Source organism: Nomia melanderi, chromosome 10 (genome assembly GCF_051020985.1).
Source record: "Nomia melanderi isolate GNS246 chromosome 10, iyNomMela1, whole genome shotgun sequence".
In the NCBI taxonomy this organism is placed as follows: domain Eukaryota; kingdom Metazoa; phylum Arthropoda; class Insecta; order Hymenoptera; family Halictidae; genus Nomia; species Nomia melanderi.
Genome location: NC_135008.1, coordinates 13,527,713 through 13,553,446, shown reverse-complemented (window position 1 = coordinate 13,553,446; position 25,734 = coordinate 13,527,713). Strand labels below are relative to the sequence as shown.

Sequence of the window (25,734 nt, the reverse complement as noted above, 5' to 3'; positions counted from 1 at the left end):
TTTATTGCGAAAAAGCATTTAGTGAAGATCTGTTTGATTTTATTCGAAATATGTACCACCAAATTTTGTAAACACGATTGGAATCATTTTTTCTCTGGTCTCCATTTATATAAATTGATGGTTGTTTAATTAAGTCGGATAATTGAGGTTTTACAGTAAATAAAAATTCATACATGAAAATAAAATCAATTTTGTGACGTCCAAGATTTATAAAAGTAAATGTGAAACGTTTGAGTACATATGTTAGTTTAATTTTTTAAAAAAAGTTTCTACAGATTATTTTGGAAATATGCTTTTAACCCCTTGCCGTATGATTTCTTTCAGAATAGTACTTCATGAAGACACTTTATTCTTAATAGTGTACGAAAACAAAGAAAAAATTTGATACTTATTCTGTGTCTGCCTTTACTCCAAAGGTTAATGATTGATAATAGAAAAGTAATCTTTAGTTCATACTCAAAAAAGAGTAAATTATATGTAGATTTATCAAATTTAGTTCTAAATTTTCATCACGATTCTGTCACGATATTAAAAGACAAGGGAAAAGTTAAGGAAATATCCACATTGTCAGTGGAAACTTTTGGATTTCTTTTTCATTCCTTTGTCGTCTTCGTTTAAAACAAATCTATACAGAAATACAAAAATGTAATGTAGAAATATTTGTCCCATAATTCCTCACGACAATGTGTGATACTAATAACCGTACAATAAGAAATCGCGAACAAATTCTCATCGTGAATTCCCGTTTCCAGAATTAACGGAACATCATGTAACTGAAATTTCAATTACAAAACATCGCTGGCAAAAGGGTTACATACGCTTCTCATTTTACAACAAACGAACGAGATACGCAACGTTATTTTCAATAATACGTTCGTTGAATCGGTGTGCTCGACATCCAAACAACGATAATAAATCAACAGAGGGAGAGCGTCGACAGTTCCGTAGAGGGGTCGGAAGTTTAATTCGTATCTGCGTGTTTCCACCAATATCAATTCCATTCAGCCGTAAAGAGTAAGTTCGAATTAAAGTTCCATGGAAACGTTCCCGCGGCTCGCACCGACGAGGAGCGTGAGATCGAATCACCGATATCGTTCCGACACACTTAGGTTGACGAAGTAAACGAAAGTCAAGCGACACGGAATCTCTTTGAGAGGATTGTAACGCGCTACCACGATTCGCTACGACATGTTGCAAGTATAATGGTGACAAGGGGGAACGTACATTCCGTACAACTGTATTATTAGGACGTCGGTTCCCATTTATCGCGGCGCTTTTACAGATAAAGACACCTGCTTGCACCTGTTGTTCTTGAACGGAATGCATTCAGCCGTCGTTGATTTTCGGTCGGCACACACGCGATAGTCTTGTGAGGCCGCGGCAAATAATTTTCCGAAATCCGGCTAGGCCAACGGCACACGTTCGAGTTTATTAACCCCTTGCCCTATAATTTATTTCTTAACTATGATTGGTACCACCAAATTGCAATTAATAATTTATTGAGAAAAGAAAAAAATTCCAAGCATATTGTATGTCTGTGTTTGCTTTAGAGTATAATTATTGATAATATAAGAATAATATTTCATTTAAATTCAAAAGGATTGAGTAATATCTGTCCTTGTTAAGTTCTATTTAAAGTCATTACCACGAGTCTGACACGTTGTTACAAAGCAAGGGGTTAACTCTGGAACTACCGAGCAGTTAATAAGATTAATAAATAACCCTTATAAAAATGGTAAAATTTTTTGCCACTCTTTCACATATTCATCATAGTATTGAAGTGAAACTATTTATTTTTAAAATTATTTCGGATATTTAACGCTTCTAAGATATTAACAATTGCGAAATAAAAAAAAACTGAAACCCATTTCTAGTGCTAACCTCTCAAATTTTATTTGTCAATTATCAATCTTTAACATTTACAGTAAACGTACACGTAAAATACCCGTCAAATTCTTTTCTTTTTCTACTAAATAATTAATGATAAAGTATGTAGTTTTATCAAGCCCAGTTGTGAAAGAAGTCATAGAAGACAAGGGGTTAATATGTAATCCTACCAAACATTGTAGCAATAGATTTTTTTCGATTTCTTCGTCTATTCATTATAGCATATAAGTAAAACTGTTTATTTTGAAAATTATTTCGGATATTTAACACTTTCAAGATATGGATAATTAAGAAATAAAAATCTAGGTTTACGGACATTTATTGTACAGTTTATTGTTCCTAGGGAAATTGATGTTCCTTCATTTAGATCCGAGCAATTCAGATTTATAGATGGACAATTAGGATAAACTTTCATGTAGTCGCATCAATCGAAATCAATGTGAGCATTTACCAAATAATATATTAGACCGTTAAAAAAATTGGTTGAAACTCAAAGGTTTTAAATTGGTAATTCAATTCTGGTGTATGACTTGCAAAAAACCACGGGTATTTTAAACTAACTGTTACAAACGAAGCGACGACTGGTTGGTTATTCGGATAATAAGTACACTATATAGGCAGAACTATGAAAATGTATCTGATAATCTCATTTAGTGGATTAGATTCTTTCAAAGGATTTTGTCTAATGTATTGCTTTAAGACGGTTATATGAATTAACGGAGAACGATTCTTCGATTATGTAATGATTGTACTTCAAAATGTTACATAAGATTAGAAAGAGTAATTAAAATTAGCATTGAAGAAACAAATTAGAATTTAACGTTTGTAACAATCCGTTGAAATGTTTTATAAATTTTTCTTCCATAGCAAAATCTAATTCAAATTAAATATAACGTCTGATAATATTAACAAAGTTATATTGTACTTAACCCCTTGCCCTATAATTTATTTCTCAACTGTAACCTATACAACTATTTTGTAATTAATAATTTATTGAAAAAAAAGAAAAAATTGTATGCATATCCTATATCGAAATTTTCTCTAACGTATATCAATTGATAATGGAAGAATATTTTATTTGAATTCACAAGGACTGGGTAATACTTATGTTTGTTAAATTCTATTTAAAATCATCATCACGAGTCTTGCACGTTATTGTAAGGCAAAGGGTTGACATTTTACAGGTTTAAATAGTTGAAACAGTTTTGTGTTAAAAGGGCTAGAGGAATGCATTGTATTGTATCAAAATCGTTCTTCTGTAACGGCGATTTGTCACCGGCATCAGGTTAACGTTGAAACGCGGACAAGTCATTAAAATTAACCGCGATCGAATCCCGATCGTTATCAAATTAAATGGATTGTTATGTGTGATTACAGAACCGTAAAAAGTTCAATAGATTGCCCGATTGGATTTGGTGGCGCCGTAAAACCTCCATATATTTGGCAGTTAAAAAAAAAAGAGCGTAACCTCAAGCTCCAGCGGATTTGCGGCTTAAACGCTTGGTGACGGCTGAACGATCGAATCAATCACGCTCGAGCGAGACCTTTGTTCTCGTTAATTTGGATTTTTACGCGCGAGACCGATTTTTTTTTCGACAACCTATTCGTATATTTAAAGATCGCTCGAAACCTCTACTTAACACAACCTGCCAGACATCAGAGGTGTGCAATTCGTTTAGAAAATCTTCATCTCGCGGAAACTGATTTTGCCTTTAATAAGGTTATATTGGAAATTAAGTTGTCTGTGAAATATTACATTTTATTTTCTTCTGTTCATTCTTAGGCAGTGTACTAAGAATTACTGAAAATACTACTATCGAGAGTAATATACTGGTGATTAAACAATGGATTAACTCTCGAGTAGATTTCTTGCATTCCTTTTTTAATATAAACGAAGGTTATTTAAACAAAAATCAAAATCCTATTGTTGAGGGATGAATAAAGTAACTGTTTATGACTATTGTATAAATAAACATAGTGGAATTGCTTAATTATTACGTTTGGAAATAATAGGCCTAAAGGGACCAAAATTATTGTTATCATTAGTGTTAAATTCATTAATGGAAAGATAAGTTTCTATAGTCGAATGGCATGAACACATCGGATAATGTAATGTAATCGGTCTCAGCTGGCGAATAAATCGAATTTCGGATTGCGTCACGTAAATTGAGACTGTTGTACACTGTATAGTACTAGTTGACACATCGTAATAACGCGTACAGCGTTTTACAATACCGTTGAACGCGTCTATGACCCAGTTTCACAATAAAACAAAAGAAAACAGGAAATGAAACGTATTTGTCCCGACTATTAAAGACTATCGTGCTTCGCAATTCCTGAATGTCACGCGAACTCGTGTGACTATCGTTCTATGCCACCAAACAGAAAGTTTCCCCCGTGTTATTTTGTATTTCAGACTCCGACTGCTAATGAGAGCCTCAGATAATGAGACTTACGCGTACTTATACAAGACTTCTCATTTGCAACGAAGATCGTCGAAAGTAACGCGACGTATGCATCTTACTTTGCAAGTTGAAATAGCTATCGTTATCCAACTCATTAATTATATAACTAATTAATATTACAAATTATAAATTCTTCACAGTTCTCTTAAACTTTAATCAATTATAGTCTTCACAGTTATAATATCTACTGAACTAACTCGTACTTTTTGTTACTTCAACATTTATTAATTTAATATTTATTCATTCTCTTATTTCGTGTATAAAATTATAACAACATTTTTTTAAATGTTACCCTTGGTATTGGCATTCTTATTGTGATTACAATCGATCATAATTTTTTAAATTATTTACTTAGCGTGACATTTTTTATCATTTCGCTTTTATCTTGTTTTACACATAAAGCTTTAACAGTTTCTAAAATACCTTGTTATCGGTGAAATCTTTATTGTGACTATAATCAAAGCATACATTCTTTTCATCACAGTAAACTGAATTTGAATTGATGGATAATCTACGTTACTGTTCATGAACTCCTATTACAATGTATGCTACCCAGAATTTATACTTCGACAAACATTGGGTTCAAAGTCACGCGAGAGCGACCATTATTCATAATTTTGAAATGAAATTTTTTTACGACTCTTGATACGTCTGAACTTTTTACAATGATTCCGAGATAGTGCGGGCATTCGAAGTTAACCAACGTTATTCACGTGGTTTTGTGTAGGCGGCATTGTTCAATACTTTGTTAATGAAGTTGAAAGTTCATCATACGTGTCACGGTGACGTATGACTATTTAATATGTTTTCTACTTGTTCTACTTCTACCCTCGATTCGCGTGCAACTTAATCGGACACGATACACACTGGGAATAAAGGGTTTAATATTGACGTTCATACACAGGATGTCCTATCTATAATCTCATACCTAAATACTGTCTCCATCTTCTCTATTTCAAATGCACTTTGAATAACTTCCAAAGTGGACTATCATAAATAAAACACATTTTATGGCCAATTTCTTAAAATTCCAATCAGTTCATCATTATTTCTTTGCCAATAAGCATATACTTCTAATTTATTCCATTTTTTAACATAAATCGGAGTACATTGAAATGTAATGTCTAACTTCAAAGAGACATAATACATTAAAGAGCTACTAAAATCATGAAACATTGTTCAAATGATACACAAACCAATTTCATATACAATTAATTTCATTCTTATTCCGCTTGTTCCATTGTCCCAAATTTTTGCATTTAGTGTTTCACGCAACACGTGTATCTATAAAAAATTAATTATTGTCGTAAAATCTTATTCCTCTCTGTATAATTATGCTACGGTATTACTGATCTTCTAAAATTATCTTTTGCCTTCCACTGCACCACAGGGAATAATTTTGTCAACTACACGCAATAGGACTGCATTATGAAACAAAGACAAAGACGGCCGAGGGAAACGTCGCTCCGCGCTCGAGGAAACGCAGTCCGGAATTATTGTTATTGCCCGAGGAGTTATCTTTAATTACGAAATTTTTGTTTCCGGCAACAGTCCATGGGGATTGGTAAGAACACAGGGAACCCCTCGCTAACAGTCGTCTCGGCCCTTCCATTAACGTCTATCGACCGTCGAAACTGGCCGGCGAATCGCGTCCTTTCTTGACGGGAAAGCGTGAAAATTGTGGACGCTCGAAGTATCGATTTTTCTCGCGAGTCCGACGTAGGATTTAATTTTCTCGATTGGACGTGAGAAAGACAAACGGATGAAAACGTTGCCGGGTTCCCGGACCAAAATAAAAATCCGGCGAAATTTAATACTGAAGACCAAAGAAGAATAATCTGATGCGCGCTAATCAAAATGTCCGTTCCGTAGCGGTAACATGCCGCCGAGCGAACGGCGCGCGAGTGAATCGCTCGTTACACGGAAATCTTCGACAGCTTAATTCCAGAGGAATCGCGTTTTCGTTGGCTAACTCGGGAAAGCAGGAATTTAGATTCTCCAGGCAGTGATTTCGAAAGTTTCATCGTGTTAAATGTATCTTCTGTCTTTAGTAATATTTGGGATTTTTCGTGAAAAAAAATTTGAGTGGATTGAGTGGATATAATATTTGCAACTTTTGTATTCATTTTTGTATTCCTTTAGCCTTCAGAAGCTATGAACCGTGAGATCTATACTATGGGGATTTTGTTTCAATATCAATAAGAAACGTGCATACTGGCAGCAATAACTTATTGGGCATTTATTGAATCTAACAATAATGGTACCGTTATCATAAGACAGATCAGTTTGACTTCCATATTATGAACGTGGCAACGATAATATTAGCATATTTGTAATAACAACTTTTACTTTCAGTAAAAATCAAAAACCCTATCTTCATTTTGCTCATTACAATATTAATTGAAAATGAAGTTGAAATTCCAAGTAAACATAGCGATGTAGTACCATATTGTCACTCATATTTACATTGATTTCGTTCCCTTGACATTTTTATAACACCACCCGAACCCAATAAAAGTAACAAAAGTAGCCACTCTTGTTTACCCAAACGAGCGCTCCGTCTTCGCTTCTCATATTTTACATTTTATTACAAAGAACAGCGGCCCATCACGATCCACTTAAACTCACTAGAATCCTATCTTTATCGCCGCAAGGAGGGACCATTAAAGACACTCAAGAATACGCGGGCCGGTAACACGGACAACTTGGTCATATTCCAAACGCCATTCGCGGCGAATCCAATAAAGTCGCAAGTTCGTTTCCGACCGCTGATCACCGGGACGACCGACATTTCGACCGACGGGAAATCCGAGAGACAGGGGACGAGGTTGCGAAACGAAAACCCCGTCCCACTTAATTCCTCGCGATTATGGTGGGTATCAAGGTGATGCAAATTAGGTTAACGCTGGGTGTCCAAGCTGATATTCGGTCGTGCAACATGAAATATCGAATTTTTCTTACTCATAAATGTTTGTGTAACTGTTGTTGTTATTCCTTTGTTTTCCATATAACTTCTTAACGCATTGAATGCCAAGGGGTCACCGGTGACCTCCAACCAAATCGAATTATTATAGTACATTCAATGAAACGACGATTGTTTGAAAATATTTCTATATTATAAATAATATTACCTAATGCAATGACATTCAGGTAGAGGAACGTGCAATAATAATAACGCAATTCAATCAAATGATTTAATATTATATTTCTTCCGCTTTGTATATTTTGCTCTATGAAATCAACACGTTAAACAGTTCTTGGCATTCAACGCGTTAAACAATTTCATTATCGTTTATCAGAGTAACTTTTTGCATAATAATATTCCTTGCATCGTTTTTCGGAAACATGGACGCCGGCAACGTTCGTGTAATTTTTTTATATAAAATTCAAACTTCGAAATAATGCTGCAAAACCGCTGAAAATATGAACAACGCTTTTGGGGATAATACATTTCGTTTCGGTGATGTTTTATTAAAAATGATGCGCGTAGTAAACCCCATACAGTAGTTTGTAACGATGACTTTAGAATTGATTCATTCGAAACATTCCAAATTTCTCAAAATGGGATATATTCATAAACACATTAAGCGCCATGTCAGTCACTGATGACCAACGCTTCTGAGTTACTTGAAAACAATCGTAACATGCAAGAAAACTGATGTCCAATGAAAATGTTTAGTAGTGTCACTAAGCTGATAATAATATAGGATAGTAATCAAATAATCAATAATTGTTCCTGCTTTTCTTTGCTACGAAAGAATAACTCTACGGGAAAACGGCCAAGATTTCCGTGGCACTTAACATGTTAAAAACACGTTGACAGAAGTGTATCGAATCGAATAAAGTATATGTTGATTGAACAAACGCCTATTAGAATATCAAGTAAGGTTTCCTTTTTTCCACAATATCCGACATTTCATATTACATGACCTAATATAACTGGAAATCGGGACACATGTTGGGAATTAAAGAAAAGGAAGAAAAGAGGAGGGCACGTACGTTTGCAATATAGCAAGATCAGAGAATTTTATTTTCTATCGTCTCGTCTCACTTCATCGCATTTGGTCTCGCTTCCGCCCTCTCTTATTACCGCGCACCAATAATAACCATGGGTTCTGTGTTACTGTCACGCGCCAACACCATGTGTCGAAGATGGTAGCAGCCCGAGCATCGGGACTGGAAGAGTCTCTTTGCCTCCTTGACTATCCGTCTTCATGGGGAGCCACCAACCCTTCTAAGTCAGACAATAGTTTCTTCTCGTCACGTCTCGTCTCGTCGTTGTGATGACTTACAACCACTCAGCGGATCGCAACTTTTCACTGCGTCGCACGCAGTGTCCGTATGTTTTATGATAAACCATCCAGCTACGGTAACCGTAAAAATTAACAAGAGTTCGGAAACGACCCTCAGTTCCCCTGAACGTGGTGTGCAATTATAAATTGTGCGTTCTAAGTCAATATACTAAGCATTCAGCACGTTTATTCGTCGTCGATTCCTTTATGACTCATGACAAGTAAATTGAATGTAACAACGTACGACACGTGTGACTGGAAAACAGCATCTAGTGATCGATCCTGCCCACTTACGAAACCAATATATACTTTTGTCCGACGTCGGGAGCAATATGATTTCTCAACCAGTTTTCGCCGACCGGGAAACAAGTTTTCTTCAATTTATCGGCTACCGTCGCCTGTTGCCCTTTCGCCGCGTTCGTTCCTTTCCGCCGGACGCAATGATACGCGGGTCCGGCGCATTCTTTCGTTCCTCCATTGACATTGTTCGATGCGACCGAATTGAATATGTGCATTCGTTCTTCGATTTATGAGCGGTACTCGTTCCGTTTGGTTTTTTTTTCTCATGGAGATGCCGTGAGATTGAAGCTTTTTGCTATGAAATAGAGAATGAAGAAACATGTGTGTGTGTTTGACAAATATTCGTTTCGTGTGTTTGTGTTAAAATGTATGTGATGTTTAGGAAAAGTAATTTTCACACTATTTATTGTTTATTGAAAGTATATTATTTTGAGGAAATTTATTTTTTTCCTTGGTTTCATTGTTTTGAAGTTATTATCATGGGTACTCAAAGTACTTAGCGTGTGACGTGGAAAAGAAACAATTAAAGCTGGAATTTAAATTGATCACTTTAGCCTTCTTCGATTAAATACAAATATTATGAATAGCAAAAAGTTGTTGTATATGAACAAATAAGTGAAGAATGTAAAATCAAATTTTATTCTTTAACACTTTGTTTTTGAGGTAATCGAGTTTAAAAAATCCCTATAGTTGATTAATTGCAAACGGGATATATTCAAATAATTGCAAGTAATATTCGTTGGTAAAAGATCTAACGAATTCAGAAAATAAATGAAAGACTAACTGATGTATGAAAATTATGAATTGACTTCCAAACTATTGTTCGATAGCTTGTATTCTATTCACATGAACGGTTAAAGGGATGCTCAACGAAATTGTGCGTCCCTAACGAGTGAGCCTCATGAAATATGATGCAAACAAACGCAAACAGGTCTCGGATCCGTTTATTCGAACTGCACAAATGTCCATATCGGTTCAATAATGCGGATATCCGTATTATCTGGCCCATATGATGGTACAATCGTTCGAAATAATCGCGAGATTGCATCGTCGATTCGGTGTCAACCCGGAATCAAACGATCATGTATTCCACGTTGACATACGAATGCAACTCTTCGTTAATATTCATTAGGTTATGTACATCGTATATACATTTGGAAACTAATTAAAAGATAGATGCTGATATTAAATAATTCTCTGACATTCATTAAAAGATTCACAAAAGTTTTTAGAAATATTAATTTTATTAAAATTTATATAATTTATTATAAATTAATTTTTCATTGAATATTTATTTATTTATATTAATTTATTTGTATATACACACGCATTTATTAATATAACTGTGCTTCTAAACAGTAAATATTGAATTGGAAAGAAATCTTAAAATGGAATTCTTTTTTAGAATGCAATCGAAAGAACTACATACAGTGTTAATGTTAGTGTTATATCTCTTCCCTTATATAGATTAACTCTTCTAAGAACTTTTCAATGAGATTTCCCACGTGTTGTTCCCACGTGTCATTTTATCGAAAACTCCACGTAAGGAGGATTAGTATAATATTGAGTGGATATTTTTAGAACGAGAAAATTATAATGCGCAAATAGAAATACTCGATGTACAGGATGTTCCTGATAAACCTCTTAGCCCACACGCAATTCTCGCTATAAAGCATCTTTGTAAAACCGAAAGTGATCTAAAGCTTGGGCGGACAGCCTCTTAACGCCTACATGTCGAGATCTGTCTTTCACCCCCATACATCAATCTATTTATAACCGAAAGGTCACTATAGAAATGACGATTCAATATGCTTTGTCAGCGCTCGCGATGGATTCTAAATTTCTGATAATTCATCCAGATTTCTAGACTGAAACGGATTTTTAATTTTGGTGTATTATAATGATCATTTTACAGAAGAATCGTATAACATAATTCACCCAAACAAATACAAGTTCATAGACTGCTCATATTTAAAATATCTCATAAATGTCAAATTTCGAATTTCAAGTTTTACATTTTAAATTTCAAATTTCACTTTCAAAACAAAAAACCATAAATTACACAGGTAAACACATATAGTAACCAATGTCTTCCATTCACAGTTCATAAATCCAATAAATTAAAGAAAAATAATTACAAAACTGCAAAAATTAGATTCAAAGTCCACAACTACTATGATGAGACAAAGAAGCCAAAGAAAAGTCAATCGTGCTGCAAACAGAACAAGTGTCTTTCAGTCCAGATTTTCATAGACGCGACTACTGCGACCGACACGGTTCTTAATGTCGTTCCAGGTTTATCGCGTTCCGACCCTCTTCGCGACACTCTTGTATCTTTTTTCGCTCGGCGCGCAAAGATTCGCAGGGGAGTCGTAACAAAAAAAGAATTACTGTGGCGGCGGAGGGTGACGGTGTCGGATACTCGCCAGCGAGACAAGACGCCCCCGCAATTAAGCGACCGACGACACAATGACACTCCACCAGCCTAGAAATGATTACGAACGCGGCCGCGGATTCGTCGCGCAAGGCCAACGAATGCGACGATTTCCGTCTCTGTTCAAGGAGCTCCGGGTTCGAGTGTATTAACGCGGCCGCCCCCTTTCTCGTGTTCGAACGTGCTTCAAAGAAAACACGCGACCCTCGCCGTTTGGCTTAGAAATTCACGCGTCAAATCAATTTGTCGACGGATTCAACTTTTGCTATAATTCTTTTACATCGCAAAATAAGGGAAATGAAAAATAATTAAGTTGTAGAATAAGGTTCTAGAATAGCTTCAATTTGTGCTGTATCTTATTCTGTGTTCTTATTTATATTATCTTATCTTGCGAGAAAAATATGTAATAACAGAAGTTTCGTTTGTCATTCAATAATATTGTTTAGGAGAAATATTGAACAGAATATTATAATAAGAAATGAAAGGTGAGTAGAATAAATGAAGTTCTAATTTGAATAAGAATTTGATGGAATTTATTCGTTGTTCGAAGTTGGTGCTTATATTGATTGTCATGTGATGTCTTGTTAGTTTCGTGAAGAAGTTATTCTTGTTTGACATTATTTACCTTGTTATACGTATGAGTCTACATGCATTATTCGAATAAATTACGTATGAAACATTCGTATAGGTTATTTGAATGAATATATATGAATTATTGAGGAACGATAAAAATGATTCATTCGAATTATTTATTCGAATCAGTATAAACGGATTACTTGAATGAAGAGAAGGAATAATCTGGTACGGATAACGAACAATTATTGTACGTTAGTAATATTGGAATAACAAGACTTTACTCGGATAATTATGTTAGACAGATATTCGTTCGTAAGGACCACAATTAGTAAATACAGATTGTATAAACAGACAGTTATAAATTCTATAATTAATCTTTTACAAACCAATATTTATGCGAGCGTAGTTTTCCAATTACAATACTTGCAATCTAATTAATCATTAACAACTACAATTATCATAATTATAAATAATCATTGAAACTAAAGTATTTTATTAAAAAACTCATTCGACAAAAATTTAAAAGAATGTTACGTTACAGTCATTTATAGTGGATACACATCGATTCTTGCTAACTAGTTCACCCAAGCAATAATTGATCACGAAGTTGCGTGCCAGAATGCAAACATAAAAAAGTTACAGCTCTTCTGAGAAGGAAAAATGTAGTTTCGGTTGCAGCGAGGAGTGTTAATGGCTAGTACTGGTCGAAAATAAAAACTGCCGAAGGAAGTGGAGAGTTCTTGTCAGTGAATAATCAGTCGGTAAGCCCTCGGTGGAAATTGCGTTGCCGTAAATATAGCGGTACGAGGATACCGCTTGGCTATTTAAGCGGGATACGTGTATATTCATCACGTGCATCCGAAGACACACGCTGGTACGTCTGACGTTTGCAGGCCTGCATCTACTTACAGGCACATTTGTTACACACGACAAGACCGACGATCCGTCTGACATGTGCAACGCCGTTTCTCCTTGCGTGCAGGCATTATTTCGCTCGGCGGTTGACGCAAAATGCAAATCGTCAGCAGGCCGAACGATAACGTGTTCCCTTAATCGAATGACGAATTAAAATTGATCGGACTATCTGAATTACCGCGCTCCAATTAACCGTTCGAACGTAAGTAACACGTACACTGAGGTCTAATGTACTCTTCAATCATCGTGCACTGAATTTTAACTGAAAATAAATCTTTGTTCTAGATTGATAAATATATAAATTAGTTTAATGTATACGTTACAATGCAGTTCCTTTTAAATAGTTATTAAATAGAAAATAATTGTAACAAATCAAGTATAAATGTGAAAGGAACGATAGAAAAATTGTACGTTCAATTTATTGCAGTCTACGGTATTCTAGAAAAAGATAATTATTTATACTTCACATAAATTTCATATATAGCTTCATAACTCTCCGCTAAAAATGTAAATAAATCTTGAAATAAAATAAAACAAAAATGGTAGATAACTGATACCGTAATAATAATTTTACGTTGTAAAATATCGCATTGCATAACGAACATAAACGAAAAATTTATAGAATATACTTTACGAATATCAAGCTACAGTCACGCCTAACGTCAAACACAGTACCTTAAATGAACAACCGTTGAGCATTCTCATCGCTTAAATACCAAGCAACCAATCAACAGAAATTCCCAACACGCCAGCAACGAAATTACGTTCTTTCCTCCGTTAAGGAATCATCGACAACAGCCCTCGACGGCGTCGCCATCGCTCACGGAACGACAGTAACGAGTTTGCCGGGCCATTAAGACAAACACGGGCCGTCCGCTTAATTGTTTAAACACCTGTCACTCGGCGTTATTGCAGGATCGACATCGGCGAAGATAGATGGGTCAAGATCAACCGCGATTCCCTGATCAAATATGCGTCGCGTCGGTTGGCGCGCGGACGGAAAAGAGGAAAGGGACGCGCGGTACTGGCTGGCTCGTTCATCAATTTCTCGAGTCAACAATTCGCGCGGCGACGACACGCGAACCGCGCGCCGACGTCGACGGGTGACGAGCAAACAGGTAACCGAAGCTCCGGCTTTGCCCGGCACAAATGAAAATCCGGCGAAACGTTTCACCGACCTCCTGACAACTCCATTCACCGTGGACCGAAGCGTTAACGAGAGTCGAGCCTGGCCAGATCTACGGGCCACGTGCCGGACGTGATTCCTCCCGGATTAGGGGGACGATTTAGGGCGCAACCGGTCCGCCTTTCCTCAGCCGCGAGCAAAGTGGAATAAACGGGAAAAAGGGGATGCGAACGGGGAGAGCCGATCGATCCGACGACTATGACTTCCTCCCGGTTCTTCCTCAGCACGCCTACTGCTGCTCGGTTCAGAATCATCAATCAGTCCGAGATCTACCATGGATCACGAAGATGATCCTGGATCCTTTTTCCATTAGCCCCCGGCGGGGCGTTTTATTGTGGAACTTATTCAACCACGAATATTTTTTTTTAGTATTCCTGCGATGGGTGGACATTGCGAATCTACTCTTGCAAATATATTGTATTAACACTCTGTTGACCAGTAATACTACGTCGAAGGTTTTCTATGTGAAGCTATCCAATTGAAAAGAAACTTTGGTTATATCTTTTAGATAACTTCGGATATTTGGCATTTCTGTTAATACTGGAACTACCACACATGTCAAACTGACCAGTATCAGTTTCTTTTATTTTGGAATTATTGACATCTTAAACGTATCAAATATTCAAAATGATTTGGAAAAGAAATAGTTTCATTAGGATGTTATTATGAATGTATGAAGAAACCGACAAAAATATATCATTATAATTTTTATAAGGATTACGTGTAAATTATATTGAACGGTCGATAGTTCTAATGTTAACTCCGATACGGTATGCATTTAGGCATTTGAGATATTGCTTAGAAACCTAGATGCAAATAGTGTAGTAGCAATTTTGTACCATTTTTAAGTTCGAAATAGTCTTAACTACAGAATCCGGGTGAGTCGAAAAGGATTGAATGAATAAAAAAGTGGTAAAAAGATAACATCTCGATTGGGTCAATAGAGAACAGAAAAATGTAACAAGGTTAATGAAACTGATGCTCCTTTGATTGTAAAATATGATTTTGGGAAGTTTTGTGTTAGATATTATTTAAATTGAAATAGTATTGTGGTGTTTTCGTTATTACCTAAGTGACGCTTTTTAGTATTATAATTATTCTCCTTTTTACCTCGTCAGTACCTTAATTTCAGATGATTCGATTAAGATTATTTTGAATAAGGATTAAAAATTACTTTCGCTGGAATAATAAGAAGGATATAAATGTTTTATGGTAGTTCTGAGAACAGCGAAATCACATTCATGTAACAACTCAAATTAAGAGACATTCGATCGAAGAAAGAAAAGCAGTCGAATATCCCTACCGATTAACGGCTAGTCCTTCTCCAGGACGATAAGGAGGGAGACATTGTTGACGGAGCACTCTTGAACGAGACTTAAGCCGTTAATGAAAATGCAAATTCCGAAAAGTAATCTTCTTCGGTGAAAACTCGAATCGCCAGGAGATCGATCTCTTTATCGAATCACTTCTCGGGCATTACTTTTGTTATGGCAGTAGGTCAGCTGCGTATAATTAGCCAGTCTCTTACTCGGCTATAATTTAAATCAGCGTGATGCTCGAGTTTTGAAGAACGTTCTTTTGCGTCTGATTTTTCACCTTTCTCATTAATAACCTGCGGTTCTTATGAAAATATGAAAAATATACAAAACATTTAAAATGTAGCGTTTTTTTATAACATTTATTAGGAAAAACCATTTTCCATTGTGATTCTATTCCTCTAATTATATTTCTAAAAATTTTAACTTGTATGAAGTTCTTACAGTCTACTTATTAGTATTAGCTAGAAAAACATTGGTCACCTAATTTATTGTATTACAGTAAAACTCAAATTATTAGTCTTATTGAACACATGCCAAAATTTCACGTACACCAACATAACAATTGCTTACGTTTTCGAATTGAGAAGTTTGCATTATACGTGAAATACTCCCCATTCCTATATTCAAATATGTGTAAATGCGAGGCGTTTCAAATTAACATAGGTAAGAAAAAAAACGTTACAGGCAAACGTTGAGGCAAGTAAGATGGAAGAGTTCAGCATGTTGATTTGTTCATTTAATCAGCATGCTTCAGAATTATGAAGTTCCAAGAAATATTAGCAATACGCAAATTTAGGTCCAGATCGAGAACCAAAAGTTCTGATGCAGCATAATTCCCTTCTGAACGAACCTATTTTTATCATTCTTCTTCAGCAAGTTATTAGGTTTATTAAACTCTGAAATTGTTAGATTAGAAATCGATAGCAAACTTCCTATCAAGCGTACCGCACTATAGATTATTCAATTTGTTTTGTATATTTTCAAACAAATTCTATTTTAATACTACAAATCGTATTCACATTTCTTCTTTAATTGCTATCATTTTCCCTATTCATTCTATAAGACACCAAAATTCCTGCTTTGAATAAGAAAGTATGAACGATCGATCTAAGACATTATTTTCCCTTAACGACCAATTAAAAATTGATAAGCTAAAAAGCCAGTGAACCAAAATTATTTGGTAAGTGTTTGAATCGATTTTGATTTATCGAGTTACGCAAATATACCTGAATTACCTACTTTTGAACATCTAATTTCCATGATTTAATGAATACCAATTTGTCTAACAGCGAGAGAACAAATTGTACACTAAATGTCCGTCAATCTAGTGTCAAAGAAAACAATAAGTCCATAGCAAATCCACGCGACTCCAAAGCTGGAATTGCTTTTGAATTGTATTGTTATCCACGGATCCTATAAATCGGTCGCGTCGCGTCGCCTCTCCGGTTCTCCGAGAAAATAACCAAACTCAAACAACAACGTCCGCGACGCGCGCGTATCTCGAAAATATCGACACATCGTCGCGATGTACAATCTCCTCGCGGCGCTTAAAACGCAAACAGTTCGAGTAGTTTACGAACACGGGAACTATCCGGCCAGCAACACGTAGCCACTGAAGCTGCGCGGCAGCCTGAATTTATAGGAAAATATTTCACGAGCGATACGGCCCGCCCGTACGAAGAAGAAGACATTGTTCCAGGTACCCAGGGAAATATTTCGACGAGACGCTTATAACGACGGAACAGAGACGGAGTTCAGGGGTTGAACAGAGGGTTCCTGGAGCGGCCAGAATATCTTTAGCGGTAGGGTTCCACCAGCCAAAGTCCAATTTTCATTTCGGAGACGTGACAATGTCGAAATTCACCGTATTGGTACGTTTACATCAACCGAACGAATGTCTGCTCGCTTCGACGAAATTAAAGCCCAAACGAGCAGTCATACATGTACGTTCTCGGTAAATGATTTGACCAACATTCGAAGATTATTGGCTTCAAAGATAAATGCTTCACTCGCTAAACATTTCCTATTTGCTGGACTGGTATAAATTAGGACAGTTTACTATGAGAGATATGAATTATGAAAAGCCTAAATTAACTCCTTGCCTTACGATTTATTTCTCTACTGTGATCGATGCAACTACTTTGTTATTAATAATTCATCGAAAAAAGGTCAAATTCTAGATATATGCGATGCCTATGTTTGGTCTGATGTGTAATAATTGATATTAATAGAATAATATTGCACTTGAATTCACAGGAATTGAATAATATTTATGTTTGTTAAGTTTTGTTTAAAATCTTCACCATGAATCTGGTACATTATTACAAGGCAAGTTAATAACAAATTATGGTAACATCTTCGATGGGGGAAAAAAGGAATATAAAATTATTGGAAGAAACCTGGAATTATCGTTGTTACATATAACACATATTAATTAAAATGCAATTTTCATTCAATTGTAAACTATCAAATTCTCAACTTTTGTTTATGAAACATACATTTATGAAACGACATTTTTTTGTTTGTTTTTGTGAATCGCTAACGTCAAAGTAGTTCTTCAGAGCACAGTTGTGAAAAAATTCGAGGAATTAGAACTCCTAGAGGTGGAATTAGAACTAACAAGAAAAACTTTTCAACCAGCACATGCCGATTTTTATGAAATTTATGTGTGACATAGTTCTGAGGAAAATCTTTGAACATATTTTTCTTATCGGCTAATATCCGCTAAGAGCTAAAAACACTCCTCAAAGTTGAGAATTGAAAATTGAAAGTTGAGAATTCAAAGAATTGAATTTTCGCCTTAAAATGAACTTAGAATTTAGATTTCTTCTACACCCCATAGTTTTAGAGGCATTGTAAAAAATATATTTTCAACCCTTAATTTTGCGGGGTATTTTCACTCATTCAAAATGAATGTTGACCGATAAGGATAAATACGCGTCAAAGATTTTCTTGGAAACTATCTCACGTAAATCTCATCAAAATCAGCATATGCTGGTGGAAAAAATTCCCTTTCAGCGTGACCGGTTCAATTTCAGTTGAAAATTAACACTAAAACTACCGAGCAGTTAAATTGACTTTCTGAAATTCCTCTATAGAAACTCCAAGAGTGCACCTATTGAGATTTTAATTGATTTAAAACTCAGTTTGCGTATCGCTAAACCAATTTTTTAAATAATTTCTCAGAGAAACGTCCGTTACTATTTTAATCATTGCGAGAACAAGAAAATGAAAAATGGGTCATTTTAACCCGTCTGGTATTTCGAGTGTTGATAGCAATTACTCATAAAAGATCATACGTTATCGAATAAACTGTTCTATTTGAATTACCATCGGCAACACGTAATCAGCCAACATTTCATCCAACTCAAACGGTGTTCGTATGGATGCTGCAAACACACTACTGTATCGACGCTGTCGTCTTCTGTTGGAGCGTAACCGAAGATTCGGTCCTGGCCGGGACACGCGTGGCAGTCCCGAAACGAGCCCAGAAATGGCAGACCGTCACCGCCCGGGACAAGAAAATGGTTGGCGGCGGCGGCGGGGTGTTGTTAAGAGCTTTGTCAAGCCTCTGTCAGAGGCGAGTGGGTGTGCGCGAACACACCAGTCACCGTACATCACACATGAGGACGAATCAGCGGCTCGGTGTCTCATCGTCATCCCTCTAGAGTTACTTGACATACCCCAGTCAGCGCATTTCTAATGTGAATCGAACCGGTCGTACGTGGATCTCGCGTGCAGCTTTATGAATATTTTAAGCCAGGCTTGACCCAGATTGTCCTCGCAACAGGAAAACCAACCTGGCCTCGGCTCCCGAGCTTGGCTCACTTAGTTCCTCGGCTTTTACTTCTTTCCTACTCTCTTTCACTCGTTCCACTCGCCCTCTCCGTGCCTCATTCCCACGCGGCGAAGTGTTTATCCATTTTCCGACTCCTCCCTCCAATTTCTTCAATGATCGTTTTTGTCACAGTCCCTTCGTTATCCTCTTCGTCATCTTGTAATAGCTTCTTCCGCAGGGTGAGTCTCGTCTTCCTTTTCGTCTTTTTCCTTTGGGACTTTCTTATGCGCTGTCACTTGCAGGATCGTTAATTTGATGAAGAAATTAATTGGTCTTTCTTTCGGTAATAATCATTAGTAGAGATGAATCTGCAATTTTCTCTGATAAAGTTGAACCTTCTTTCATAGTAATTTGTTAAATAATACACGTCAAGGTTCTGGATTTTGACAGACATTTGATGCCACTGCTTCTTCTATTGCATGATTAAAGAGAGATAATATTCTATGAAACTTCTATGCGCTACTTTGTTTCTATGGTGTAATCTTGATGCCTTAAATTTTTAAACGCAAGCTGATGCTCTCTAAGATTAAGAGGTATGCGTGTCGGTGATTTACTGGATAGGATTAAGTGGCAGCGCGTTGTCTGCTGAATATCAGAGATTTTGTTGCTCGTTATGTGGATACAAGGTTCATTTGTAATGTTGGTAGAATAATAAAAATTTAATAATATTGTTACATCCAAACCTTTCAAAAAGTTGTGTATTTGCGAGTCACTTTCCAAATTAAATATTTATCTTATTATCTTATCTTATTATTTTTCTCGTAGTGTAGTGTTTTCTCTTTATATATATCTTCATCTCTTACTCTCAACGTATAGAGAGTATATTGCATAACGTTGTACAAGCGAAAGAGAGCTAACTCCTCGGGCAAAAGTCGAAAGTCTCAAATAAGATTTTTCGCAAAGAATAACTGGATAAAGTATCTGATTATCGTGGAATATTACTAATTTACGTTTCTTATTATCCATTGTTCAATTATATGTTACTGATCTTCCAAAAATTATTTGCTCCATCATTTAATTATCCAAATATTTATTCATTCAATTACATCGTATATGTACCGATATGAAAGACTCTCTACTAATTATAAATATTGCATCATTAATTTTTTCTGCGTGCACATTGTTACTGAAAGCATTCGTATTTCACTTTACTTAAATCTTAATTAAGTAGTGGTAAAATCTTGCAAATAGTTGACACATTTTCAAAACGAAGTTCATTCTGTAAAAGGAATAAGTAACTAAACAATCAAACGAAAAGTCATCTTCGATTCAACTGTGTCACAAGTTTTAGCATTCTCTACATAGCTCTGTCGTTCGTCTCTTGATGTCAGAGTCGCTTACGCTGGAGCGCCATGCTCCACGATCGATCGCTTAGAAGCATGAAAGAACGAGTTTGCCCGTGATTCATCAATCCTGTTTCCGTGGCCACGATCACGGCGCACAATGTCTCGAGTGGAGGAGATTTCAACATAAAGCTCAGATTTCAGATATTTACGAATTTCTTTCTCATATTTCAATAAATTAGATCAATTTATTAGTTTTTTTCAAATAAACAATAGAAATTATCGAATTGCAAAAAACAAAATTTTCCTGTTTTCATTACCCTGATTCGATTTAGGCGATTACAATTTGCATTTTCAAAATTTAATTTTTCAGGATATATATATATATTTCTTTTTAACTGATAATAGCTTTTTTTCAAGAGTAATTACTAAAACTTAAGATATTACGTGGGGATAATTAATTTTCCCGTGATCTTTTACAACATGCATGTACAAAAATATGTCATTAAGATTATAGTGAAAACGTAAGAAGAATTCTTTTGTTCTTATTTTTAAAACACGTGATTTCTAGTTTTTTCCATATTTTAAATGCAAATACTTCTATAAGCAACGTTGCCAACAGCTAGTAAAGTGGATCGTAATAGAGCGGACTCGCACGATTAAAAATGACCGATGAAACGATGGAATCACATGGTGTATTTCGAGGAGGTTACCACACAAACGATTCCCTGTTTTTTTTATTTACTGGCAGCTGAGCGCGTTAAAAGTTCACGGCAGCTGTCTGTGAAATAGCTTTCCACGAAATACGAAACGTCGCGTCTGTATGTCCTCTGCTTACGTTGCCAGGATTATTAGACTACGGTTATTTATGCGGCAAAAACGGCAATACAGTCAAGTATACACATCAATGATTTCATTTTGAATTTAATATGTTTATAAGGAATTATATTTCTATTTAATTTTAATTTTCATAGATTTTTGAAAATTGTTGGAAACACGAGAACCGGAACCGAAACCGCTATAGCTCAGAACCCATATACCAAATAATAGTTATGACTTTGTTTCGGTTCTGTGTGTCTGTTTCAAATGTAATCAATATACAGTGAACGTTGAATACTTGTAACACTCGTTGAGACCAAAAGGTTGCAATTATGAAGAAGTAGAATCGGATCTATCCCAAGAAATGAAGATTTTAACATGATGGACGTAGAAAAGGACAACGCACGTGAAAGAGAAAGAAAGATTCACAGTCGAAGCCTTCAGCACTGTTAAAGGCTCACGATGAGTTTCAGACACTTAAATCAAAAATCAAACTTTTTTAGTTTTAACTTTCGATCAGTGAAACTTTCACCATCGTGCTTATGTTTTTATAGTTACAATAACACCGAATAATCACAATTGCTTGTATGATAAGCGATTGAAGTTTCGGATGTAGGAGAGGACTGCGAATAAAAGAAAGAAACGTTGAAATCGTCGGGCTAGACAATAGTCGGATCATGTTACACCATTCTACCACTGCCAGTCGTCTCACGCTATTGTGTGTTGTACGTGTCGTCGAGGTGACTCTCGAAGAACGCTTCGAGGAAGAAAACTTCACAGAATTGATTTTACTCAACTTTATTTAATAAAACTTTGTGCAAAATTAAATAAAGAGTCGTGTAAGTGTTAACTGTTTCCAAAACTGTAACTGCTTTTGCAGCTTTTCCTCCTGTATTTAACACTAAAGCAAAATGACCCATTCCTGATTCTTTTCTCTTATAATTATTTAAAAAATAACAGATGTTTCCCTGAGAAATTATTAAAGAAATTGGTTTAGCAATACGCAAACTGAATTGTAAATCAATTAAAGTAGCAATAGTTTCACTCTTAGAGTTTCTATAAATACATTTCAAAATGTCAATTCAACTACTCCGTAGTTTTAATGTTAAGGGATCAAGCTTAAAGGAATGGGGAAAAGAGAGTTTGGAGAAACTGGGGCTGCAGCGATCTGTAGGTTTGGCGGGGCTGTTATTTCAGGGCCCACAATTTTGGGTCCTGTAGCCCGTTATTTCGGACTACCATCGCTGCAGTCCCTGAGTTTCGGAAAAGGGTGATATTTTTACCGAATACATAAATTAGATATTGTTCATCCCTAAAAGGGATGTAGTGTAATGAGTTGAAGGGATTAATTCTAGTCAGTCTCAGAGCAAATTGAAAAAGGGGCGCACAAGGATATCTACTACGACATAAGAAACCTGGTGGTGATGAAGATGTTGCAATTATGAAGAGGTCCCCAACGTTGCAATTATCCAATGTTCACTGTATAACAGTTTCAAACAGTTATTTTCAGGAGCGTTTCAATCCCTGTTTTCACGCTACTAATCAAACCTATAAAACTGTGAACTATAAAGACACTTTATACTATTATATTACTCCTGTGCCGTTTTGCAAGACATCATGTCATCTCCCAACTCAGAACCTCGGGGAATGCGAAGAACGCGAGTGCCGACGAATCCAGGAAATCTTTCGTCAAGGTCGTTGCCACAGTCCGGCTTGAATGTGTGCACGCAGCATAACACCGTCGTAAAACTACGTCAACCACGTCGCCTTGGCTTCCCCGACTGTTTCATTGAGCGTTCCGTGCTGGCTATGCGCCAAGTGACGTCACCGCCGGGGGAGAAGGCTCGGGGATTGTCAGCGACGATGCTGATGGAACCGCGACGGGATCGGCTGGTCGAGGCAAAAAGGGGATAGCTTCTGCTGGCACCGGGTTCGAGTTGACTTCGAGCCGGGAAAACCAAAAGGAATTGAAACCCTCGAAACGAATACACAGGTGGTGCACGAAATTGTGACGCGACTGGAACGAAGGAAATTACTTGGGAAAAAATGTGTCGAAAGTGTAGAGTCAGATTATTTCGTATAATTCTGCGTAAGTTATATATTTCTACGATGCAGTTTATTTACGATAACACTTTGACGTGAGAATTTGTTTAAAAATTGAAACTCAGGGATAATGAGAAATTTATTGGAAAATTGAAACTATAAGGGATAATGAAAAATTTATATAAAATCTGGAACACTGAGTAAATTAATAGTACATTAAAAAGAGAAAAAGAATTTAAGAAATAATAAGGTAGTTTGTGATATTCTTATTTAATTTGTTTTCTTCGTTCGTGTGATACTTTGAATGTATTCATTCCGGATCTAATTCTTGTTTGGTGTTTCTACACGTTAAAAAAATTATTTAGTACTGACTGCCTAGCGTTTAACGGAGAATTCGAACGATCGTTGGTAGTAAGTAAAACCATTATACAGACAATATTCATAAACCCATTAATGAAGTGCACTCAGTCGCATAGCTACATTATAAATTATCAACATTATTTCCTTGGGAATGAGAGTCGAAAATCAAAAAGACATTTAGTAGCTCGTATACTGAAAGATAACGACGTAAAAAGATAATAAACACAGTGATGCCGTAAATAAAGCTTCACTTGAGGTTTAATTCCGTCGACCAGTGATATCATTGCTGTAAGACACTGACCATCCAAGCATTTTGAATTAAATTCTTCTTGAAGCAAATCTGGGAAACTTGTGAAGACCAAAAACGGTCTGGGGCCTGTGGAACATAACTGAATCAGACCCGTGAAAGGAGCTTCTATTTACGGCCCCGCTGGTTTACTACTTCACTATGTCATCACTCTTGCTGGGAGCAATATAGTGAGCTCGTAAAATCGATCAGGAGCTAAAGTACCCGCGTTTCAAGCAATAGGACAAAAGAATTTACAGAAATATGGAACACGACGCATTTTGGCCTCAACATTTCTATTAAATACCATTAATTACGAGAATGTTAAAAATACGGCGGAGTGAATGTTAATTAAAGTTTGCAGGTTTCTTAATGTCAAGGAAATCGTCGTGTGTTATGACTACCATATTCTCAAGGTGCTGAAGCTGAATGACGTGCTCAATTCTGCGTTCTACAACATCGATGAAATCCGCTTATGAAGGTTCTACTTTACGAGCCCGGTATACTGGGCGTCTCAAAATAAGCTTGCTCAAAATCTTTCTGTGTTTTGATGATAATAAAAATATTTTATATATCTAGAAACGAGCCGTAGGAACGAGTCGCTGGAGACAAACGACGATCGTGAACTGTCGCTACGCGTTATCAACGACTTGTTTTCCATAGCCCACGCGTTACTAGAGGACCGTCAAGGATCGCAGCAGATTGTGAAGAGCAATGGTGTGAAATAGATCGTGCGTGCAAAGCGAATTCAGACAGAGAGAGAGAGAGAGAGAATTGTGAAGAAAGCGTATAAATGTTTTTAGATCACTCCAATAAATCCTACATATGTAATTCATATGCTGTGAAGGGACTAAATGAGAATCAATTAGAGTCACTATTTTTGTTCCAACAATATTTTGCCTAGTTTTCCTTACACTTCAAAATGTAATTATAGTTCGATAAATATGTTTGTTGAAATATTTCGTTATCCAAATTGTGCAGATACACATTTACGTTGAAATACATAAAAGTTGATCTAGAAAGATATTCTGCTGAAGATTGATCATGTCTTTGATTAAGTGTACTTGAGCTGATTTTGTTAGGTATTTACTTCTAAACTATACAAATTTAAACTACACAACAAATTAGGAAGAAGAACGATATTTACTTGCAATTACTACATATATTTCTAAAGTAATTACACTTTTTAAACATCCTCTAACTGGAGTATCGCTTACGAAGCATCTAGGAGGTCCCACGGAAGTCACTATACTTGTCCCACCGAGAATACATCAACCTACGCTACCTCGTAATTCAATTTACCCCGTTCTCCACGGAATTTCTGGTAAATGCAGCGACAAAGCACTTCCCCCTACCCTCGATACTCTAGAAAGGAGCCGTTATTATTGGCCATTTTTGAAATTTCGCCTCACATCCCCAGAAAACGCTGCTCGTTTACCTTAGCCACTGAACGAATTTCTACGCTTCTCTTATTTTATAGCAGCCATCCAACGACTGTGAAATCGAATAACTTAGACTGTTCAATGATAGAAATCGTTTACCGTCCGTTAAATATTCCAGACTAAACTCTGTTTCCGAGTATCGAGTATATTTGCATAGCAATTTCGTTTCAGCAAATGAATGTTTTCAATATTGGGTACCCAGAAACGTTTTTTCGATTTTTCATAATACAATACGGTCGTTGTTTTTAATTTCTGTGCTGAGTTAATTATATGAAAATGGCAAAAGTGT

At 36.2% G+C, this 25,734-nt stretch overlaps 1 protein-coding gene and 1 long non-coding RNA gene across 2 annotated transcripts in view; one reads left to right on the top strand and one right to left on the bottom strand.

Moving 5' to 3' along the window:
* The window catches only part of LOC116428818 (protein unc-13 homolog A-like), a 98,886-nt gene that overhangs the window by 5,567 nt on the left and 67,585 nt on the right, over positions 1-25,734 (bottom strand). The gene's annotated exons all lie outside the window — the stretch shown is intronic.
* LOC143174979 (uncharacterized) lies at positions 23,188-24,968 on the top strand. Its single transcript, XR_012999534.1, has 3 exons — positions 23,188-23,403; positions 24,361-24,484; positions 24,583-24,968. It is a non-coding gene; the product is annotated as an uncharacterized LOC143174979 (long non-coding RNA).